At 30.8% G+C, this 26,114-nt stretch overlaps 1 protein-coding gene and 3 non-coding genes across 5 annotated transcripts in view; 1 reads left to right on the top strand and 3 right to left on the bottom strand.

Annotated features, from left to right (window-relative positions):
* The window catches only part of LOC108557490 (transmembrane and TPR repeat-containing protein 1-like), a 274,214-nt gene that overhangs the window by 142,852 nt on the left and 105,248 nt on the right, over positions 1-26,114 (top strand). The gene's annotated exons all lie outside the window — the stretch shown is intronic.
* Trnag-gcc lies at positions 18,580-18,650 on the bottom strand. Its single transcript has one exon. It is a non-coding gene; the product is annotated as a tRNA-Gly (tRNA).
* On the bottom strand, positions 18,839-18,909 carry Trnag-gcc. The gene has a single exon. It is a non-coding gene; the product is annotated as a tRNA-Gly (tRNA).
* Positions 18,987-19,057, bottom strand: Trnag-gcc. Its single transcript has one exon. It is a non-coding gene; the product is annotated as a tRNA-Gly (tRNA).

The raw sequence follows: 26,114 nt of genomic DNA, 5'->3' as shown, positions 1-26,114 counted from the left end.
TACTTCTCCACATCCTCTCTTTTCTATATGCTCACCAAAGCTCACATTAACCAACACCTCTAGGGAAAAAACGCGAACGCAAACGAAATTGAACAAATAAAAAAAAAATTACTCATATCCCAGAGATATTCGCTCGCGCACTAATACAAACTAGTTGTAAAGCGTGTAATACCTTCCACGGTTTTAATATAATTCTGTTCTTGCAACATTTTAATGCCTCCGCGCTCCGTGTCTTCGGGGATGCGAAATATGGAGTTTTATAACTCACTCTCTCTCTCTTGAACTAGACAAGTTATGCCCGAAGTTATTTGATAACTTCTACGTGTTTGCTTTAGACGTAACTCTTTTTACGGCTTGCTTAGTTGCGGAATGGCAATGTACAAGTAATTGTAAGGAAATATTGATATTAAAAGACCGCTTTATGTAAAATAATAAAACGAATTTACGAGCTTCCTAGCACTTTGTAGCAAATTGTTGGGTATGTTTTTTTTTATTATTTCGCGGAATCATTAAGGTTCTAACAAAATAATACTTGTACAGCAGTGCATTATGCATAATGAAGATAACAAATCATCTCTAAATTTTAATTAAGAATGAATTAAGAAAAGTTTACCATGTTTCATATTTATTTCATGAATTTTACTATATAAATAAGAACAGTGTTTTTTATCTCTAAATTTTTCTAAATTTTAATTAATTAATTAATTATAAATATACATTTTTTCTATTTGCTCTCATATTTTTAAATTAATCTAAGCGTGAAAGACTTATATTTTAAGACTTAGTATTATTATTTTTATAATTTTTCAATTAAGAAAAGTTGATCTTGTTTCAAAATTGATCTCTAAATTTTGATTAATTAATCTAATTATAACAGACTTTTTTTTATATTTTTCTCAATTAAGAATAGATTTCCTTGTTTCATATAAATTTGATGATTTTTACTATAGAAATATGCACATTTTTTTTTAATTTAACCGCTAAATTTTAATTAATTAATCTAAGTGCTACAGACTTTATTTATTTTATATCGTATTATTATTTGATGAATTTTACTATATAAATATGCATTTTATTAATTTGATCTATACATTTTAATTAATTAATCTAAGTTCAATAGACTTTTTGTTATTTGTTTATACAAATTTTATTTTTATTAATTCATTTTTCATGATTATTATGAATTTACATAAGTAAATTAATAGAATATAAGTAAATTACTTGTACTCTTATAATATTACTTTTTATAATATTTTTTTATTATAAATTATATATTTATGCAGCAATACTTTGCATAGTAAGCATAACCAGTTCTTCCAATATCACGCAGTGTTTTACCCGTAACTGCTACGGGTCAATTTGACCTTTTCACTTTTTAAATCTAAATTTTGCGGTAAACTTTACAGTTACGAATTCTTCCGTTACTGTATTTTAACATAAAATAATAAATGTCAATTAGCTGGTAACCCCGCAATTGGATAGACGTGCAACTTGTTAATATATTATAATATTTCCTTCCATCTCGGTCAATTTAACCGTTAGTAGTAGGTCTTTTGTCCTGTTAAATATGAGGTATTCTTGTACTGCATTCAATTTCAATATTTAGTAAATTATTGAATGAAAATGAATAAATTACTAATTCAAGAAATTTTCTACAAAATTGTTCATTAAAATATAGATCTAGATACAAATAAATTACTCGTTTAAACCTGTACTTAAATATAGAGTATACATCATATCTCGTACAGAAATTTATATGGATCATTGCATAAATCAGATTATATACTCACTGGATTGTATTACAACAGTATTATCGATTGATTAAGTTATATCCAGTAACGTTGTATATTTAATGCTTGTCATAAAGCAAGTGTTCATTGACACGAATATATCACCTGGCAAGTTGTTTCCACTCATAATCTGTGAAGTAAACAGTGATGCAATATTAATAGTACCATAAATTTAATTCCACTGTTTGTTCCACATTCCCATATTTACTCATTGAAATTTACCGTATTTACTAGACAAAAAAAAATAGTTTTTATTTTCAATTCGAGACGTCCACTATATATCCAATGGAAAACAAACCCATTAGGTAATTGAGCACGATTTCCCAGCAAGCAATTAAAATGTAACTATCATCACTTGTCCTAATGAGTTTGTTTTTCAACTTAAATCCTATAATGTTTTAAATCAAGACGAATTTAATTTATTACTTATAATCTATTAAAAAAATACGTATATTATCGAATAACACGATTTTTAATAGCACGGTAAATAATCGTGTTATTCAAGGATTAACTATATATTTATTGGTAATTAATATAGGTTTTCGAGATTAAGAAATCTGTTGTTAATCAATATATTTACATTATTTCGATTATTTCGTAAATAAAAAAAACTTACTTTTATTTCAATACATCTTTATTTTGATATAAGTAAATTTGTATTGTATTCACTTTTCTAATAAAATTATATAAATTCTAAAATAAACAGGAAATATTTTTTTTTTTTGTTTCAGGTATGAAAGCTTTACATAATTATGTCTTCATTATACGAGTAAGTGTAAAAAAGTTATACGAATTTTCTCTTTTAAAAATGCAAAGACAAGCGCTTCACGTATTTCGCGGAAATTATTTAAAAGTCATGTTATATTTAAAGTCTATCACTGGGAGTGATCCTGACTGATAAGGAAGGAAGGAAAATTCAAAAAAATACGTCCGACCGTTTACTTATTCAAGAGAACGGATGAAGGACAGTTGACATGTAATAAGAGGGGAAAGGACTAAATTTAATTTCAGATGGATTCGCTTATACTTCACTTTTTTTATCTCTCCTGTTTTGTTAGTGTATAGAGTTTAGAGGTGGGTTCGTGCTTCGAAACTTCGCAATCAATATTGAATATTGATAAAGCAAAACTTGGCCTCGCGTTCATTTTATATGAAATAGCCATTACTTTGGGTACACCGCAGTTCTGGCCTGTTGAAAATGCAAATCCTCTCAAATAATAATATTCAATCAGAATAGTATAGAATTTCGTAAGAGGCCATTAGTCGCTTAAACTTTCTTACCACAATTTACTACAAAATGTAATCAAATATAAATTAATATCCTCAAGTTAGTCAAAACTGAATTTTAAATATATTGATTGAAATATCATATATAATATAATAAAGATGTTTCTAAGTAGGTTCTATACCTATTTTTACTAAAGTTTGTAATTTTTCAGATCAGTAGATTTGGGAGATATTTATACATTGAAACATATATATTTAACATTACATCATAGACGTATTTTTTTAATAAAAAATGAAGAAATATACATTTCCATAAAGAATTATATATTACATAAAGAAATGTACGAAATTATCTATTATTTAGACAGTATATGATAAAACATTTGTTTTCTAGTAAGAATTTTCATTTTAATTCATTAATTTTTTATTAAAAAAAAATTAATGAATTTTGTTGTACTTGAAACCGCGAAATCTACAAATTAAAAAAAATAATATCAAATAATAGAGTGATTTTAATTACTTTTATATAATAATTTATATTATTGCATATATATTGAAATAATGTTACTTTATGTTTCTAAACGTAAGAAAATTTTATATAATTAAAAAATGAAATATTTTTAAATTTTTCTGAATAACATATGAAAACAAAGGAAAAAAAAAGAAATATGTAATATAGCAAAGTTACCTTATTTATAAGACTTCGAAAAAAATTGAGATAAAACTCAACTGTAAGCGTTTTATACAGTAGTTTATTCTTTCAAATTTCAGTCCCCAAAATTTCATATAAAATTCGAACGTTTATTGAAAAGACAGAAAATTTAAACAATAATAAATACGTTTTTGATTGAAACCTTATCAACAAATATGATCAAATTGTAACAAATACTCAGAGTTAAATAAATGTAGGTGATATATAAAAGTCAGTTCATTAATCACCTTAATTAAATAAGTTCATTTTCAATAACGATTAATCAAATAATCTACAAATTTCTTAAAAATTATACTGATTGAAATACTTTGTAATTACATTCAATAATGGTAGTTAATAGTTTTATAGTATAGCTTTTATACCATGATAACAATGGATAAATGAATTTCAAGAAAATAATGAAATACATTAAAGCAGCGGTTTTATCCCATTAGCGGCGAACTGTGGAGGCGCCGGGACGACGCAAAAGAATGGGACTCCTCGGTTTCGAACAGAGAGAGAGAGAGAGAACCTCTGATAGTGTCTACTAAAGAGACCACAGGAAAGCTGGATGCAATTATTGCATTCTTGAGACTTTAATCTATATGAAAGCCACTTGTTGGATTTCAAAACTTTATTCGTCCCATGATCCTTCGAGCACATATTTCCGCGTAGAAAATAAGAATTTCATTAGACACAGCAACCGACATTTCCAAATTAACTCGCACAATCCCAAAGAAAATTGTGATTTTATAAGAACGCTGTAACTTTTTTCTTATCATTATTTAATGTTTTTTTTTTCATCCACTTTGGATGTTCGGAAAATGGATTTTAAGTAAAACTGTAGGCTTTTCTGATTAATAATACCATTAGAAGTCGGGTACTGTAATGATATTATAATGAACACTCACATTAGTGTTTGGGTTTTGGGGTAGCCGAAAAAAAGAAGAAGAAACAGCATGGAAATCATTTATTTATGGCGCATAGTTCCATCTTCGTCCCCTCTGGCGTGAAAGACATAAGACTAGATTAGATTCCGAGGGTGTGTGTGCATGAGAGCGGTTGTGTAATTACAATCAAGAGTCCAATTCATTCGGTTCTTAATGCACTTACGACTGGGAACATTTAAGGGCGCAAGATGCCATTCCAGACACCCCCCACATAGTAAAGGAGACCGCATTATCGAGAAACCATCCCCAAGAGCGAATCTCCCTAATAGCTCCAACAATTTAGATCCCTTTATTTTTACCTCCCTCGACTTACATAGAATATCATCATTTAAGCATTTTGATGAATTTGCACGAAATGTTCCGCATTTAAACGCTAACGGTTTCACTGCAGTTGTGCAAAAGTATCGATCGATTTTGGATAAAGTTTGTTGCGTGTCGAGGGGTGGATGTTGTTACTGCTGCTGTTGTTGTCTTGCATTTGGAAAGTTTGATTCGTTCTTCGTAAACGCCAGGCGGTTTCCATTTGGGAGCCGCCAACGGTGGCCTGTAATAAGTTTGCAAATATTGACGAATGCACGTCCACTTTTCACACAGCAATTAAAAGTTTATACAGTTTTATTTTTTTGTTCAATGTTATTACATTTCATGGCAACTACATCACCAATCCAAAATATGTTGTAATATTATAAAATTAATTTCAAGTTCAACATGACAAATTTATTTGACAGGCTTTAAAACTTCAGTTAATATTTTATAAAATACACTAAAATCATTTAAAATTTTGCTAGAATTTATACAAGATGAAATTATGCATCATTTTCATTGAATAAACACAATAACTCGATTAGTCCGGAATTAATTTTCATTTTTTTTAGACTTAATATTGAAAGATTCATTTAGATTGGTAGAAATATTTTAATTGTATTATTTTTATAATAGTGTAAATGATTTTCAATGTATTTATTCTTCCATAAAATAGAATATCCCGTTTGAATATTTTCGCTATAAAAATATTAATAAAAAACCGAGTTTTATTTATAGCAAATCCAGCGTATGTTATTGAATCTGTTATTACAATATTCTCCGTGTTTATTTTTTGTAATTGGGTACATGCATACATATATTCATTTTTTTTGTTTGTAAATCGTAGTATGATCAAATGTAATAAACCGGAAACAGGACAATTGGAAATGAATGTATCGTTAAACAATGTACAGTGAATGTTAATATTGAATCTAATAAAATTACTTTACTGGGTATAAAATGGAAATGGAAATGTATGTTATGAGCGGAAATGAAAATCGATTCGATATGAAACAATAAGTATAAGGAAAAGCAAAGGAAGAGAACGGACCTGAATTATAAATAGGCGACTTTCGACGTGTAATAAAAAACATATCAATGAAAACGTACTGCCGCAATAAAGTTGAACAATGAAAAAATAGAAATGTAATTGTTTCACATTGTTATTTTATGAGTTGAACTTCGGGCATATAGAAAATCCTAATGTTTTTATTGAATAATACATTTACCGGAGGTATTTTCTTCGAGAAAATACTTTGATGTGAATTCACTTCTAAATCTATCATAAAATTCCATTATTATTTGAAAATAATCAAATAAATTATAAAAATCAAATAAATTCAATGTTTTCTAAAAAAAAATAGGGCTTCAAGAATCTATATTATTTTCAGAATAATACTTTTAACTCAATTACAAATAATCCGGGAAATTATTTGATTTTTCTAATACCGATTCCCGGGATTCCCGTTTTAAATTCCGGAATTATTAGTAACGTAATATTTAGAATGCTGATAATATACGAAAATTTCATACAGATGACTGAATATTATAAATATGGCTATTTTTTTTTAAACTCAACCTCTCATCGCTATATCAGCATAATATTTGGTTACTTAATATTTTTTTGATGATTCAGAATAGTAATTTAGTAGAAGTGAATGATCAAGCTTCCCTATCTAATAGTAAATCTTTACTAAAGCTTTCTGTAACACATGCAATAATTTCATTTCTTAAATCACGGAATTGAAAGTTCTTAAAATCCTGGGATTTGCACTTTATGCATTATTATATAATAGATGAATAAAATATGCACTCTAAAACAACGATGTATTTTAATAATTTGAATATTGTCCATATTGATTTATGTAACAAGATTAGTTAGTCTAAATTGACTGCATTTGCAAATATTAATATGAATATAAAATTGGATTAAATAAGCCACAATTACAAATGCGCGTTTAGCGCTTAATCATGCAATTTATTACAGTATTTGCAAATTGATTGATGCGTTGTGTAAGGGAATTTATTGAAGCCACACGGTGATTAAATTTATAAACAACTGTAATAAAAATGATGTATTTTCATATTTCTATAATTTCATTTTTGAATATTTATCAATTTTACGTTCTGAAAATATGTAAAATACTTAATTTAATTATAGAAAATTAAATTAAAGTCTAATAAGTATAGAAATTCATTGCAATAAGTTGGTAAAACTTTAGTAAACATGCACATTATGGGAACTTAATTATATTTCAAAGATGAAGTTAATGGCTTCATGGTATAAGACTGGTAAGAAACTAAGCTAATATCAATTATTAGAAACCATTGAAATAGTTCCAAGTTCATTAGGAAACACAAGCATAGGTTTGGTATTGACAGGTAACCTGTTGTTCACGAATTGACTATTGAAACACTTCGATTCAGTTGCACACGATATTTCAGGTCATAATTATTTCACATTTTAATTGTAAATTTGATTGTTTATATATTATTAAGTAATTTAATGAAACGTGAAATATAACTAAAAAATATAAAAAAATATTAATTTACACATTTTTATTTGCACTTTATATAAATTATACTTACATAAGATATTTCAGAATGAAAACGATGAAAATGATTAATTAATTCATATAGATAAATCAAAATGTGAGTTTTTTTTAAATTTATGTCAGAAAATATTAAAAATTTCTTTATTTTAATTTTTTTATTATCGATTTGGGTAAATGGCAGTTACATAATATATTTCAGCTTATAATTATTTAAATTTACTAAAATATGGAATATTTGCTGAAAATTGCGGCTAATCGGTTATATCAATATAACGCACTATTTGAAGCCGCACTCTTTATGGCAATGCTGAAATTAATTAATATCCATTTAATAGAACATATGTATTGGTCAAACATTTAACTTATCATAAATTCTATTTATTTATGTTTTTCGGAGATTGCTTAAATCCACAAACCGTTCACAAACATATATTATGTTTGTGTAAATTGATATTCTTGGGGGTTCTTAGAGAATCCTCCATTATATAAGCGGATTAGAGCAAACGAATAAGATGAAAAGCAAGAGATTCGCAAGAATTGGGGTCCGATCTGCTTATATTAGGGTAAGGTCTAGCATACATATGAAGTTGTTGTTTCCTTATGGGCTCGTAGATATATCGTATTTTGGTTTAAGATTGAGCACCATTAGTATGCGATCCGCGGGGTCCATTGCCCGGTCCCCGCTACCCGAAGCTTTCGAGCATGTCTTCTTTCCCGGGGATTCCCCAGCGCAGAAATTCTTACATGACGAGAGGGAATATGCGACAGAAATAACAAGATCCGACTGTATGTGTCTGGTGGGGGTGGCGCGGGGGATAGGAGGCGGCGGCGATGACGCAAGCGGCTCTGGGGGTAACCAAGTGGGGCCTTTCCCTTGCATGTTATGCGCCCTCGCGATTTCCTCTGACGGATGCACGGAAGCGCAGCGAATTTCAAATAGATAGAATTCTTTACACACATATTCCGTTAAATTGTAAAATTCTATTCGGGCCCCGCGAATTTCAGGGGGCCGCGTGTCGGACGAGCCGCCGTCAAAGATAAAGATATTACAAGTCACTTTGACGGGCTGCTGGGGTGGTTGGTTCTCACCCCCACTAACAGCAGAGCGACAGGAATTCATTTATTGTCTCCATACTCGTCCCTCTTTCGCAACGCAACGCTTGTATACATATACACACTCACACATAGGAAACTAACACACACGTACAGAAACCTTCCCCCATTTTCCCTCTGATACAAACAAGACCCAATTTATTTTTAAATTGAATTTTCGCAAGTGATGCATCGCGGGAATTCTTATTTAATTACGAAGCGCGACCCGCCTCGACATCGCGATTTCGATCAAACGTTCAATAACTTCTATACAAACTTAAGGAGAGGGAAATGGATGGAAGAGAGAAGTTCCTGAGGCAGATGCAGGAAGAGCGAGAGGAAGCAGGCAACAAAAATAGAGTAATAAATATCTCAATGCTCAACGAGAAACTATTCTTGTCCATTTTAACAACACTCGACTCGCAAACGCAATTTGGATTGCAATTATTTTCTATTCATCATTGTACGGTTTCTAATTTCGAATACAATATCTCTCAAACAAGATAGAATAATCAATATTGAAAATAGACAAATATTTAGATTAAATATCAATTAAATATTAGCTACATTTGGAATCAAAGAGAAATTTTACTATATTAGCTATAGTCCATCAATTTTACATTTAATTATATTATTAAAATTAATATGATTTATTGCAACAACCATGAAATTCAATAAATAATTTCAAATAAAAAATCTATTGTTGCAAAAGACTTTTATAAGTTGACATTGATTAATAATTAATTAAATTCATAAGTAACTTTTTACAATATATTTTGAATTCAAATACAAAAAAATCCTGAATATCTGTACCCACGTACATTATTATGGCGCATTTAAATGATACTATAATTCAGAAGTATGTACGCACCTTTATTATAAAGAAATTAGCAATTATTTCTAATTTGAATTTACAAAAAAAATGCAGTTTTTTTTAATAGCTATGTGCTATTTCGCAATTTCGCCAGTTATTCTTTAATGGTCAAATGTAAAGGGTTAAAACACAGAAAAACGATCGATATAGATCAGTGGCATAGCTAGATATAAACCCTTCTACAACCATAGTGAGGCACCCCATATCTAAAGCATAATTAACTTCTGAGGCCCTAGGCTCTTTGGGCCATAGACAACAGTTAAGTAGATAACATTAAATGATAAACCGGCAAATGCAAAGTATCTTATTAGAAAAACCTCTAAATTCAGTAACGTGTCTGGGCTATTCCTATTTTTCTCGTTTCATGCTTATAAAACTGTAAGTTAGAGAGGGCAAAGCAACATTGCTACATGTTACGTGGCGGTAACATAAAGATTTTAGACCATTTGAATTATTCATTGCGTTTAAAGGAAACGGAAATACCCACAGCGATAAAAGTGCAAAAAAAAAATAAGAAGAAAGAGAGAACTAAATAAATATAGCGAAAATAAAACAGGAGCGAGTAATATAAATTGCGGCGAGAATTCCGACTGCGGAAATATAGAAGTACGTTTCTCGCCATTTATTTGGTTGGTACAAATTGGGGCCGAAACCCCAAATATAATATAAACATAGCATTGTTTTATTTTTATATGACTTTTTTGTTGTTGTTCACGTGGATTCTTTCGAGTGTATCCACATTTGTTTCGAGTTTCAATTTCATGTATGTTATAACTATTTTCAGTTTAATATGCTTTTAAAAAAAAAACGTTTGTGCAGATTTTACATACTTTATATATAAAATATACAACTTATTGTTAATATAGTTATATTTACTACGTCTTTATATTTAACATATCTTCTATAAATATCAGAATTTATAATATAAGGCAAAATAACTAGGGCCCACGAGTGGTTTTTGGGACCCACAATGTTGTTTTTGGGCCCACGAAAAATAGAATTCAGCTCTTGACATTTTTTATCCATTATTTAATTCAAATATTATGCACTTAATAATTTTAAGTTTTTTTAAGACAAATTTAATTCTTATTAAATATTTGTATTGATACTTTTATCAAATCATTTAGAAAATATAATAAATATTTACTGGAATTATACTTAGACCATAAAATTTGTCTAAAATCAGAAATTGATATAATAACTAAATAATGATGTAATGATGTTACTGGGTTATAATTTACAATAGTTTTATTATATAATATAACAAAGTTTAAAGCTGTCATATATGATTTATTCTTTTTCAAAGTAAATATTCTGCTTGTAGAGAAAATTTGAAAGCTAGTTGGATAATAATTTATCTTTTCTTTACAAAGCGTATTTGTTAAAATTAATGATATATAACTTGCACTAAACTGTTTCATTCATAAAAGGAAATAAAAGGTAATACACAGGCTAGTTTTATATCGATGTATATATAAAAGATATTGATTAGTAATTCATAATCATTTCATGCAAAACACCGGTTGGCACGAAACATGAATATGCACATGCGTTTAATATTGAAAAGAGGGTAATAATGCCTAAGGTTGAATGCTCGATGTAACGATTTACATATAAAGGAAGTTTAATAATAATATTTCAATAAATTGGAAAGCAATGTAAAAAAATAATTCTTCAAATATTTAAATAGAAACATTTCTTTCTTATAAAAGAAAAATAATAACAAGTTTCAATACATCATATATAATCAATTATGGTTATTATTATTTTTTAAATATTTAATAATATTTATGTTGTGTTTTCGCTTATGCATTGCAGTTTTATTGTGTAATGTTTATTTTGATGCGTTTTTAAAGTTATCTTTAAAGTTCTCGCATAGTACGCTGGACTATTTGAAATCAGACTATTCAAATAGTCCGGCTTGCTATCGGTACTGTGCGAGGTATATGCTGTAATATTTTGAATGTTGTTATATATAACATAGCGATTTTGTAAATAACGTATAAGTTTAATAGAAACAAAGTATAAAGATGAAAGCAGTGGACAAAATAATTAAAGTCAAGTATTTTGTCAACTTTCGTTTCAATGTTGATAACTTTTTTTCCACTAATGTTTGACCTATATTGATACTAATACACTTTAGATGTTTGAAAGAGGTCACACTGAACGATCAGTTTCGGGGTCCGATTAATCAGACTATGCGAGGAATTGCTGTAATATTTAGAATATTATTATGTACAATATACTGATTTTGTAAAGAACGTATAAGTTTGATAGAAATAAGGTATAAAGAGGAAAGCAGTAGACAAAATGATTAAAATCAAGGTTATTTTGTCCACTTTCAACCATTCTTTTCAATGTTGATAACTTTTTTTCCACCAATGTTTGACCTATATTGATACTAAAATACTTTAGATGTATGAAAGAGGTCACACTGAATGATCAATTTCAGGGTCCGATTAACCGCACTATGCGAGGAATTGCTGTAATATTTAGAATGTTTTTATGTATAACATAGTGATTTTAAAAAGAACGTATAAGTTTGATAGAAATAAAGTATAAAGATGAAAGCAGTGGACAAAATGATTAAAATTAAGCTAATTTTGTCCACTACTCTCGAGCATTCGTTTCAATGTTGATAAAAAAAAATTCAACTGATGTTTGACCTACATTGATACTAAAACACTTTATATATTTTGAAAGAGGTCAAAGTGAACTATCAGTGTGACGAGACTTTGGAAAAAGGGAATATTAAAATCTATTGACTTGTCGGCTGTCTTTTCAAATAAACGACCTCCCTGAGCGAAACAAAGGGAATCGGAGCGTGCCTATCGATTCGATAATTGACATGCAAACAAGTTGTAATATTAATGCATGCATCCGTCTCGAGGCAGCAACGTGGAAAATGCACATGGCATATGCCTCCCGATAAGCGCGGATGTGTGAAATGTAAAGATCTAATCTATATTTTATATTCAGACGGTATATACATATAAATATATATATGTATATATATATATTTACCAAAGTCGAAGAGGGTTGAAGAAACGAATGGGGGTGGCGAAAAAATATATACATAGCTTCTATATATATACTCACACACATGCGAGCAAACCGTGTGATAAAGTGAAATTACCATACAAACCCCGAGCGCCGGTCGAAGCGGGCTAAGGATGAAGTAGAAGGATACAAAAAAAAACGTGTAAATCGAGGCAAGCTGTGTGGAAAAGGGTGTTAAATTTCTTTTTCCACGAGCCTTTCAATAAACCGTAAAGATCGCCCGGCACTGATATCCGTCCCAAGGAAAAAGGACGAGGGACCGCAAGGAGCTAAAATAAAGAGAAAGGAAGAAAAGTCCACAATTAACAATTCATTATATTCGTTAACTAAATGAATAATAAACGAGCAATAATCATATTACGATTTGCATAAACACCCCTCAATTTCACACCCAACGTAGTCCTGTTTTTTCTTTTTCCGTTTACCTGTCACGTCGCTTTTGTTATTTTTTTTTTCAGTGAAAAACTGAAGGAAAACACACGCGGAAAATTACATCACACACTTCTTATCGTTTGGTGGGATTAATTACCGCACGCACGCATAAAATTTTCACACGCGTAAAATGATAAAAGAAGTTATTAAAAAATACATAAAATAGTAAAGTATAGAGGGGAAAACTTAATTGGTATTGATTTAATCGGTTATATAATTTACTCATAATTACAGATTGTATCTAATCTTCATGCCACTCGTTACTTTCCTCCCCTCATTTTATTGCCACGAAACCACAGTCACCCTATTTCCTATCCAGTTAACACCGGATTCCTAGCTCGTTACTAATACCAGTTAGGTATCAAAACGATTTAGACCCAACAAAATAATAGAGATTTATGATCGACTATTCCCAGTTTGGAAATAACTTAACCTTATATTAAAGTTCATCGGTAAACTGTAACTGGTACGACCTTCGACCTTAAGGTTCTTAGGCCGATAAAGTAATTAATTTTCAATAAATTTGTATGCGTTCATATTTAAATTGTAGTAATTCTTATATTTGATTATTTTAGTTAACAATATATTACTATTATATTGAGTACTTGGTTAACGAACAGTTCGGACTACAAACATGTTTTTTTTATATTGGACAAACAAATACATCTTCGGATAATTAATTGTATTTGTAGAGAGTTGTAGAATTGTGTTTTATTACCATTACTAGTATTCCCATAAAAATCTATGCTAAATCAATTATTCTTAAATAACCAATTTGGAATACAAACATTTTCGCAAAAAAAAATCTATTTAGACAACAAATACTTCTTCAAATCACAAAAATTGTTCGTTGATTAAATTTGTAGAAGTTTTGCAAATAAAAATTAATAAATAATTTCTTTTAACAAAAAATCTTCTACTTAACATGCTATACAGGTGAAGAAAGTCCAATATATATCAAAAACAAAGTCGGGTTGTATGATGAAAATTGTATAAAAATGTATAGCTTATGATTATTAAATGTGCTCTGAATAATAAGGGTTGGTTGGTATAAAACGGTTTCGTTTCCCCAGCGAGCAAACGGCCATAATTCATGAAGGTTATGTTGCGGAATTGTTTTAGATCTAAGATCTCCGAGATAATTTCGCAATGAGCGATTCCTATTCGGCATTAAACTATTCCCAGATGGAAACTCCCGCTCGACCTGCTCACAAGGTTTCCATATTTATTATCACACTCACACCCCCTTTCGTTCCCTTTCCTTACCGGTCCACAGTACGGCATCCCAAGTATTTTGATTTTGATATGAATATTCCTACGAATTACAACCACTAAAATATAAAGGCAATTTCCATCCTGGCCAATCTCCATACATTCATTCACTTCACCGAAACTAATTCGAGCAAAATTGATGTGCATACATAACTTGCGTTTTGTTAGTGTACTAGAACATATATATTTCAAGTTTACCATAAATACACAAAACCACCAATATATTATTCAAATAATAAAATATCTACATTCTAAAATTATTATGCATTCAAATATTTCTCAGCATTATTACAAAAGTGTTTACTTATTCCATTATAATTTTAGTATAAAATTTTTAGAAATAAATATTCATATAGTGAAACCTTAGCTTTCTTAATTCTGTTCGGAAACCGAGGTATTTAAAAAAATTATGTTTCATAAAATATAAACCAAAAAAGTTAAGATATCCTCAAAAAACCTAAGTTAGGTTAATCTGAAACTGAGGTATTTTCTTTATTTGAATTCTTGTTCAACAAATTCCGATTTAGAAAAAAGTACATCGGTTTCCTTACAAAATTTCGGTTTACGTATTATTGAATTACAAATCTTTCTGGACACTATTTTGACTCAATGACTATAAACAGAAAAGTTCAAGCTAAAATAACCTCAAAAAAAACTAATGTGAAACCGAGGTATTTTTTTATTTGAATTCATGTTCAACAAATTCATGTCTCGGTTTACAAACAGTATTTCGGTATACGAATTATTCATTTACAAATCTTTCTTAACATTATTTCTTTATTAAATATATAGTTATTTTATTATCGAAATACTTCAAAAGTTCAGATATAAAAGTCGATATAAAATTTTCTCCTAATTTAAAGATCATTTTGTCTTATTTCTATATAATGTATTAAGTTTATAAACTGCCTACCTTTATGCTTTAACTGTAACCATATATTAATGAAAACGTGTGTTTTTGTTCATTGTTTTTATGTTTCTTGTGGATATTAATGGTAAGAAATCTAGGTGGAATTGGCGGAACTTGCGGTGAATTTTTGATTATCCGACAGGGATTATGGCACCGCCGGCAACAATGTAACATTAGGAATTAATGGCAACCGAGGAGATGGGCCTTTATGGCATCCCCCTTTCCACATACATTCATACAGCGTAGCCGAAAACCGCCCTCCAAAAACAAACACAAATGCCCCATTACGAATTCACGGCCGATTACGACGGCCCAAGAACTAATTTCACCAATTATTTATTTATTTATTCTTGTCCCCATCTCTAAACTTAATCCTTTATAGACACACATAAACTTTATTCTCCTGCGGATTCCCTTTATTGCCAGGTCCAAGTTTTTCTTTTACCTTACCTCTCTTTCTTTCTTCCCATTCACTTTGAGCGGATGGTTAAACTTTTATTTCTATTAAGGAAATAAAATTGTCTATATTTTTTGTTTGTTCTTAAAACTCTGTCACCATCAATGTTTAATTATCTTTAAATATGCTCATTCTAAATACACATTCTCTTTATTATACTTTGAAAAATTATAATTTATTTTTGAAAAATAGTTTACTAACAATACATCGAGTTGAAAACTAGAAAATCAAGAAAATATATGAAAAATTACTTTAGAAATAATTAACTAAAGAAGTAGTAAACAATAACATTTTTAAGTATAATGAGAATAATACACAATTACTACAAAATATTAATTAACTGTCAAATTTTTCAAATGTATACTGTTGTAGTTTACAACAGTTGGTAATGGTGGTGCATTGTTAAAGCGTTTCGCCTCTGGCGTTTTGAAGAATCGTATTGTTACTAACATTTGCATAGAACCACTGAAATTCTGTGTGACTGAAACGCATTTACACTTGCCGCGAAGTTTCGTCATGAATGAATGTCGAGAAATTTGCTTATAAAGTACATTAACATACTTTAATTTCGTATTTAAAACTGTGTCAAAATTTCTTCCTAAATTAAGTAATATGTCTAATTGAATACAGCAATACATCACGTAGTGCAGATAATTATTTACGGACTGTTTAAAAGCGGACTAATCGAAGAACAATATAAAAAAATAATTAAAAAATAAATTTAAAATTTAGTTTGTCACGAAATTTTAAACCAGAGTAATTACAATGATAAAATTATTGACTTTAATTTTGATGCTAATGAATAGAAAGTAAAATTTATTGTATATACTCCGTAAAGTAAAATACTGTTCACACAAGGATGAATAAACTAATTCTAACTCTATTGGTACTGAAATAAAGAAGACCGTTAGTAAAAGGTGTATGAATATCTTAGTTGAAGTTGCTGAAGATTGGAGTGGTTATGTTTGTCAAGTTGCTGTCAAGTTCCGACGCGAATATGTTGCGAAGTAAGTTTATAAAGTCGATTCTGCCCGTAATGCAAGGAATCTTTTCAGCGGAATTGAGAAAAGGTGATATGCTGAAAAATTTCAATTTGTTCGCTAACAAGTAACTTAGGGAAAGCAGTTTACGAGAAGGTACAAGATGTGTATATACGTGTGTGTGCGCGCGAGAGGGCGTGTGAGTATATATGTATATTCGTATATGTATGTAAGAGGGTTGATTGTATACATTGTCGTCGCGAAAATCTGTTTGCGCTCAGCGCAGAATATAATCATAAATATCGTATCTTGCTAGCAGTTTCGCATATGGAGGAGTATGGGATTTGGGGTGGCTGCTGCGAGGATGGAGGAGGAATATCTCGAGCAGGACGATCCAAATTTATATGATATTCGCGGCGCACACGATACTCTCGATACTCGGTATTCCGTGTAACAGGGAGTCCTGGATGGAAAGCATCCAAGATTTATATTCATACGTCTTCGAAGCGCATGGCTCTGAATCCTTGTAGTTGTTAGGCGGACACAAATGTGTATATCCATGTATGCTTGTGAACATACATAGACCGGGCACCGTTCCGTGACTGAAATGCATTAATAACGCCCCTACGAGCAATCCGGACTGCACCCACTAACCTCCACTCATGCTACAATTTATAAACTTCGGTTCATCGCGGATCTTCCCTCAAAGCTCAGAAAAAAAAAGAATAAACATGCCCTTGTCTATCTGTATGTGTATACACATAGCTATACATAAACACAACTATCGGATAGACCGCATCCATGAGCGTATTATAGGTAAGGCATGTCTAACTAGACGTTGTTCCGTGAGGCCCCCCTCGAACGCAAACCACACATTATCCCACAAATCATGTCCGACGGACCTTAATCATTCCAAAGCCACCCACTCTCACTCCACCCTCTTCGAAATTGAACTCAGATGTAACCGGAACGATTCTTATCCCCACGAGCATACGCTTCGCAACTTTTAACAAACCTCTCGCACTACTCATAAAACTTCAACTCTCTTACTACATCACTTCAAAACTCTATGCACAACCCCAATTTCAAGATGTACCCTAATTACTTTATTAACAAACTCAATCAAATATCTTAATTTGCACGTTACCGTCTACTATAAATTTCTATAAAATAAACATAAAGTATACTATAGTCCAGTGTTTCTCAAACTTTTTGGTCCGCGACCCCCTTTGGACTTTTTTTTTTTAAGGAAGCCCGAAAAGTAGGTATAGAGAATAATATCCCGTCCCTTCGGTCATGAGAAACACTGCTGTAGTCTATACTGAAATTGAATCTATGGTATGAGTATATTTTTTATATTTTATAACCTTATATATGCTAGTTATTATTGATCAACTAAAACACTTTTTGAGATGTTTCAATTGTTGTATTTTGCATATAATACATTCACTTCCTATCTATAAAATAAATAATTTTTTGATAATTTCAGTTTTTTTCATCAATAATACATAATTATGTGTTTTAATAAATTTGCAGTAAAATGCAGGTTCCAATGCCTCGGATCCATGAAAAATTTTGGGGCCCTCAAAAAAAAAATTGAATTAGATTTGAAGAATATATATTTAGTTGCTAAATTGCTAAGGCATTCGCGTAACTTCCATCTCCTGTCTTCTACTTAAGTCAGGAGTCGAGGAACGTTTTAACCTATTACCCCATTATGATCATGAAGATATAGATGATGAGCGCGTTAGTATTTTTAATTAATTTTATAGAATATTAATTGCTGAAAGATCTCATTACCACCTTTTACCTCATTTGAGGTAATTTACCTCAGTTTGTCGACCCCTGACTTAACTGGTGCTTGGGCTCATAAATATAATTCTATCAATAATTTTTTCTAAAATTATTTCCAGCTTCAATAACTATTTTTTTTAACAAGTTTTCCGAGTATTGTTAACAATATTTTGAGAGTAATAGCAAAACAACTGCATCGGCCGGGAATCGAACCCGGGCCGCCCGCGTGGCAGGCGAGCATTCTACCACTGAACCACCGATGCTTATAAAAAGTTATTTCAATTAATTTCCGGTTTTCCGGGTTTAATTAACAATATTTTGAGACTAATAAGAAAACAATTGCATCGGCCGGGAATCTACTGAACCACCGATGCTTATAAAAAATAATTTCAATTAATTTCCGGTTTTCCGGGTTTAATTAACAATATTTTGAAACTAATAGGAAAACAATTGCATCGGCCGGGAATCGAACCCGGGCCGCCCGCGTGGCAGGCGAGCATTCTACCACTGAACCACCGATGCTTATAAAAAATGATTTCAATTAATTTCCGGTTTTCCGGGTATAATTAACATTATTTTAACAATAATAATAAAACAATTGCATCGGCCGGGAATCGAACCCGGGCCGCCCGCGTGGCAGGCGAGCATTCTACCACTGAACCACCGATGCTTATAAAATTTATTTTTAAATAATTATAAGTTACATATTTTTGTTAAGTAATTATCGGTTACAAATTATTAACAGCTCAGAGTTCCGCAAAACTCACATTCCCGTTTGATAATATTACAGAACATACCGTTTACATACGGCACGTTACAATTGCTGCGAACGTGCTTGTTTTATTTATTCAATCTTTCATTTAATACAAGCGCAAATTATACAAAGGCTGTTTGTTTTGGTAAATATGCAACTGAATATAAAGTACGATTCAGTTTGCGTTAATTTTAACTGTATGCAAATATTAATACGTTGATTCATTATTTAAACAAAACATTTCATTCTGCTTTGTATGCACATTCCGGATTCCTATAATTTCAATAAAATATATGCGCATTGCCATATTTCCAATAAACAATGACGATAATGATGATGAGATGATTTTTTTTATGGACACCTCGGAATTTGGTCGAATTCCAATCGACATATTTGCATTATGCGATATTCTCAATTATATTTCGTCTGTACTTCATTAATAACTAATTATGATTGCATATGAATGTTAACTTAATGATTTCTATAATTAGATTTCATTAATTATTAAAAAAAAACCAATAGTTTTATGACTTCTATTTATGAATTTAATAGAAGTCATAAAACTATTGTTCTTTTATTAATTAATGAAATCTAATTATGACAATCATTAAGTTAACATTCATATTAATTAATTGCATGAGAAGCGTAGCTAATTTAAAATGCGAAACCCATTTGGAATTCTTGATGCAAGAAATAATTTATGTTGCTTCCATCGTAATGTATTCTAAAGTAATTTAATTAAGCACAATCAAGTTTCTAATTATAATTTGCATTAAACGACACGCATAGTCTGATGGAGGGAACAGCTTGAGAACTATGTGAATGCATGGCGTAATTTATTATGTTATTATCAATATGTTATAAGCAATTATTTGTGGTGAGTTATGGCTTCGTGTGCAGCGAATTTAGTTCTAGATTTTCAAATTACAGTTGGAGGTATCATGTGGGGCATGTTACTTGATACAAGCAATTTATCTGATTTACAGTACATTCGTGGATGGGCGGAGATCTCACGTTCTTCTGCTATTTGGGACAGCCAATTGAATTCGGATTTCTTGGTATAAGCATTTTGTCGCGCACCAAAGTTTTTAAATAGATGAGCTTTAACGGTCATTCCTTTTACGCTAGTGGACAAAAGTTTCCTGAACAATAAAAGTAGATTAGTAGTTTTGGCTGAAGTGCAGGAATCAAGGCTTTTATTATTTGTCATACAAACTATGAGTAATGATTAATAAATCCTATTATTAGCAAAAGTTATAAAATGAAGATTCTATAAATACATTTTGCAATTATAAAACTTTTTTACGTTTATTGTTTAAGATACAAATAGCTTTTTGCTGTATGCAATGCATTGTGCCGCAGATTTTTGACAATAATAATGACCAACTCCTAAAAAAGTATTCCTATGACTACTGTAAGTAGAGTGATCAGACCAGTTCAATCAATAATCGGAAATTATTATTATTATGGATTATTAAGTAAATTTAATTTATTGACAACAGTGGGGACACGAGGACATCTATCTAAAAATAGGGATAAGTCTCAAAAAATAGGATTGTACCAGGTAAAAGAGATGTTAAAATTCAATTATAATCTTTTATGTGTACAATTTCAGTTTTAAAGAGAATTAAATTGTGGTTTGTTGGCGCTTCAATATTAAATGGTGGAAGAGTATATTTAAAACACGTCCAATTGAGTGTGGTATGGAAGTTGCGGAAATGGTTCGTGTCGCTGGGGTTTTACCGGTATAAAGCGATGATTCAATTAAGTTTAAAAGCTATCGATGCAATGATTGAATGCAGGAGTGCTTTTCACTAAACAATGTCCGGACCGAATGAAAATAAATGTGAAATGCACTCGTCAGAAAACTATTGCAATTCGACGTGCCGTGCAATTAATTTATGCAAACCGTTCGAGTGGTCCTGAATGTTTGGTTTTTATGTTCCGATGTTTGCATTTGATTTTTCATCGGGTGGGGAAATCCGTATAGGTAAACAATCATATGTGATTTGCTGTCAGAACTTTCGATATTTTCATCCCCTAAAAATAGCGCACTTCATCAAAAACAGGTTGCGTTTTGATGTTACAGTTGTTTTCCTTTCATTTATTTGTTTTATTTATTGAACAAGTGATAATTGTGTTGTAGTTTGTTACAGTTGAACTATGACGTTATAAATGTCTACAAAAAATTATACAATTCAAACTGACTATGTGATAATATTAATAATGTTCATTTATTACATTTGTTAACAAAAATACGCGTTGTTTATATAAAAATAATCGTAAAAAATTGCAATTCACAGAAAATTATTATATATAAAAATCTATTATTAAAGTTACATAATTGTAATTATTGAAATATAGACAGAATGAAAATGTAGTCAGAAATTACATTTCTTAAAAAATACTTTGAAGAATTGATTAAAAATATATAAAAAAATGAATTGTTTTGAAGTTCTGAATTTTAAAGTTGATCTGTAACTTTATTATTTTTCAGCGAGTATTCTTTACTAAGACTTACGCCCGATACCTAGGAAACCCTTTTCCCGCAAAGTTGCGTTCCTCGCATAAATATTAATGTTGATAAGGGAAAGTTTTCAGGCCCGATGTTACTATAAATATTAATTCACCTCGTTCACAAACGCCAGAAACATCAAAAGGCCCTTATTATTATTTATACTACGGGCACCGCGCCGCAACCCATCTACACTCTCCAAAACCCCATCTATTTACTTCACCCTTCCACCCTCCGCACATTATTTCTTTCCTTTCACGTGAAATTTGCACCATCCATATTTCACGCATTGAGCAAGTCGATTTCCTCTCGCGAAAAAAATCTAAATAAAAAGAAAAAAAAACACATACTTTCAGGAAAAAAATACGAAAGCAACATGTGGTTATCATTAATCACATTGCTGCGTTACGCAACCAGATTTGTTTCGGTTTCCACACCCCTACAAATATTTTTTTCTACTTCTTCTTCTACATTCATCCCCTGTTGCGATTTTTTTCGGGGCTGCGCGTTTCAAAAGGTAGCTTTATTTGCATATGTACACTTCAAATTAAAACAAACACAGTCTGGGCTTCCACTCGACGATGTTTGTGTAGTTATGAGGCCTTTGGCACAATATTTGATTACACACGTGGATGAAACATTTTCGAGTGGACTCTGAAATATTGCTTTTCGAAGTAGCACTATTACTATTATTTCAGGAGCTGCTGGTGCTTCGACCAATTTTCTTATTGGAGTTATCATTATATTTTGGGGTTCTGAGTGATCGTTATTTAATGACAGGCTGCAGAGGGTCGTCCACTTTGTGATCTTACTAATACGAGCAGACACAAAAGGGTTGAACTGTGGAGGCCTGATAACTACTCCCTTTGACTATTATCACGTCTGACAGGATGATTACTCAACTGAAAATAATTTCAGGGTCACGAAGACCCTCACTTTTCATTCAACTACTTTATGACTAAGGCGTCCTAATGGAATTAATTACACACATTCTATTCCACATCAACAGTTTGCTTATTGCCTATTAAACTATACACAGTTTCTCATTTATCCTCATATTAGGATTCATAATTTACATTCACATTTTACAAATAAACATTATATATTCATTCCCAAAAAAATGGTAACTTTTTCGCTTAACGATAATGAAAAGATACATTTCGTAGTGTTCTTGATATTTCTGTTCGTATTTTCTTTTATATTTATTGGCTTTATCATTTATAACCCAAAACCAAATGGGATAACTACAATACTGCAGTTTACTGTTTTGTTACAAATTTGTTAAGTATCACAAAAACTTTATTTCTTGGTATTCATACAGGAAAGAGTAGTTCTTATAAATAGCCATCGATCGAGATTACTTTACTTTTGTACTACAATATCGCATTTCAGACTGAACATTTTTAGATTCATTATCTTTTTTTTATATACATTCTATATTTTTTCAATAAATCTTCATTATAATAAATATTTTAAATTTGTGCGTATGTGTATAATAAATTAACTAATTATATAAGTTTATTATTTTACTACTCAAGTAATAATTTATGTTTATTGGTGCATATTTTACAAACACACATTTATACCATTGTTCGCACATACGTACTTTATTTTCATACTAACGTACACTTTACCATTAAACCTATTTATCATATATTTAAATTTAATTTAAACAAGTTAAACGTCAAATACACAATATGAATGTTTTCTGACATTGTACGTTCGTATGAATATTTGTATGTCAGTTCAGTCAACAATAATCTACGAATATGGAATATTGGATTTTTAAATCACCGAGTTAAACGTCACATGCAAAATATTTACAGATTGATCGAACTGACATTGTACGTTCGTACGAATATTTATAAGTTAGTTAGTCAGTAAAAAAATATACGTATTAAATCAGTTAAGTTTCAAATACACGATACTTGTACAAGCTAATTCGAAAGATATTGTACGTTCCTATGAATCTGTATACGTTAGTCCAGTCATATATGCATTACTGACCATGTGTTAAAATAATGTACCTTAAACGTCAAACGTGAACGTCAAATATACTATATAAATGTTTGTAGATTGACCCGACTGACATCATTGTACGTTCGTACAAATATTTGTTCCTTATTTCATCCAATATATATACGTTAAAAGGTTGTTTCTTAAGCGATATCAATCGAGATAGATTCGTACTTTAGTACAAATATGTTCAGTGAATATTGATATTGTTGAACGTACATTAAATTAGTGCTCACTTTATATAGGTTATATATAATAATTTTACATAACATCATGTGATCAACATCAATGACGTAAGAATGTATTACATCATTGAAATGATGTTACGTAAAAATATTTTATAATTTTATTTTTCTCTTATTAAGATCGTACAGTTTTCCGTTGGATTGAGTTAGGTTGGGCATAAAGATTCGTAATAAACATTTATTGGTGGAAGTGTCATTCCGAATTATCCGGGTCGAAGGATGTTTGAATTGAATTCCTGCTGCAACAACTTGGCAACTTTATTTGCTGAAGGCAGGCAGTAGCGGAAAAATGGTCGTCCGTATGTTTACTGCCCCTGCACAAAATTTCGCACTGCCCAGTTATATAAGTTTATCCAATTTACAATGTGCTCATAGTGAGTGCTTCTACAATAAATTTGTATATACTTTTAAAGTTTATATTCTATTTCATTTATAAAATATTTATATTATTTAATACTTTAACTAGTTATTTTATACATTATCTATTTAATATATAAAATGATATAATTTTACAATATAAAATATGAACTAAATTTCAAGTTCAGTTCTGCATCTCAACATTTCACAATGAGCTCCAAAATATATCGTGGGCCCAAGACACTGTGCCTAGTATACCTAGTACAGTTATGATCAGAGCAATCTTTTATATGAAATAAGTAGAAAAATTATAGAAATATGATTTCATAATCTAACTATTGGTAATAAATATTCTATGATTTAACTAGTTTAATATTGTACATTTAGCTCTAACTTATATAAATGTAGGAAGCTAGATAATTTTTCGGCTCATCGCAAATAACAAAAAGTCTTCCGTTGTTGTTGTTGTTATTATATCTGTCCTGGGAGAGGGTGGATCAAGGATGCGGATGTTGGAATCGAGGGTGCAAAGAGGCAGAGACGAATGGCAAAGTTAATAGTTTAATAGAGCGGAGAGATACGTCAACGTCTCGCGTTCATTGCGGCCCCTTTTTCACGAGCGCCCTTTGGGGGGTTGAAGGGGAAAACCTGCATTCGGTGGGGGGACGGCGGTGTTGGAGGCGGTAGTCGGTCCGATCGATCCGCATCGGACCCATTTTTAAACATATGTTCGCAGATAAAATATAAATACATCCGAAACGGTTCCAACCCCCATAATTCGACGATAAATCAGTTTTCGAGTGGCGATAATGGAAATCGCATAGCTTCGGTCACATTTCCGTAATTAAAAAGCTGATTGATAGGCCGCATCCGTCATCGACGGAACGGCGTTTCGCATTAATCGAGGCAGGAACTAAAACTGAAACGTAATCTCCGGATCTCCGCCATTCCCAACCTCAACGACTCTTTATTCCCAATGCATACCACTTGTTCCTTCACTTCTTTTTTTATTACTTTTTATTTTTTTTTTTACTTTGTTAGAACTTCCTTCCCCTTTTCGTTCCACACTTTTCCCAGCGCGAAAGGGAGACGCAATTTAAATGGATTTTCCGTAACCAGGGTGTAGCAGAATTCACACCGAGAATTTTGATTCCGAATGCAATGGTGCAGCGCGAATGGTTATTGTAATATCCGAATTTTCAATATAATGTCAGAGGTTTTTTTTTATATTTTTTTTTGTCGTTACAGTTTCAAAAGTCAACTGCGAAAAATGTATAGAAGCAAGCTGAAAATAATACACAACTGACTCTCGTATTTGGAACCATTCCATTTTATTGTGTTCCACCTCTCTCTTGTAGTTATTTTTCTGTCGTGCTTTTCGTTTCGTTTATTTGTTTGTTTGTTGTTTTTTCCGTACAACGCAAAACAAGAGAGAAATTAATTTTTATTATTACCCCTGGGTACAATGGTTCGAGTTTGTTGTGCCAAGCCAATGTTTCTGTATTGTAGAAATGTGTTTGATCCCCAACTTTCTTTTACTATAGAATTAAACATATTTCCTTTCAATACATTTGCTACCATGACACATGTGTGCAGCTACAGTCAGCTAACACAATGATATTTAAAATAATAATTTACAAAATGACAAATGACAAATTGATTATCAAACTGTCAGTAATACTGTAAATTCTCAATATTAGTTTATTATAATTTTAAGAAATTAACTGTCAATAATACATATTTATTATAAAACATTTCTTTGTTTGTATTATATCAGCAAAAATGCCTTGACACGTAATTATCTAAATGTTTGTATATAATTTTGTCCCCTGTCTTAAAT

This window comes from Nicrophorus vespilloides, unplaced genomic scaffold, assembly GCF_001412225.1.
Source record: "Nicrophorus vespilloides isolate i.1.1-1 unplaced genomic scaffold, Nicve_v1.0, whole genome shotgun sequence".
Classification (NCBI taxonomy): domain Eukaryota; kingdom Metazoa; phylum Arthropoda; class Insecta; order Coleoptera; family Silphidae; genus Nicrophorus; species Nicrophorus vespilloides.
The sequence above is the reverse complement of the archived record's forward strand: the minus strand, read 5'-3'. Positions and strand labels throughout refer to the sequence as shown.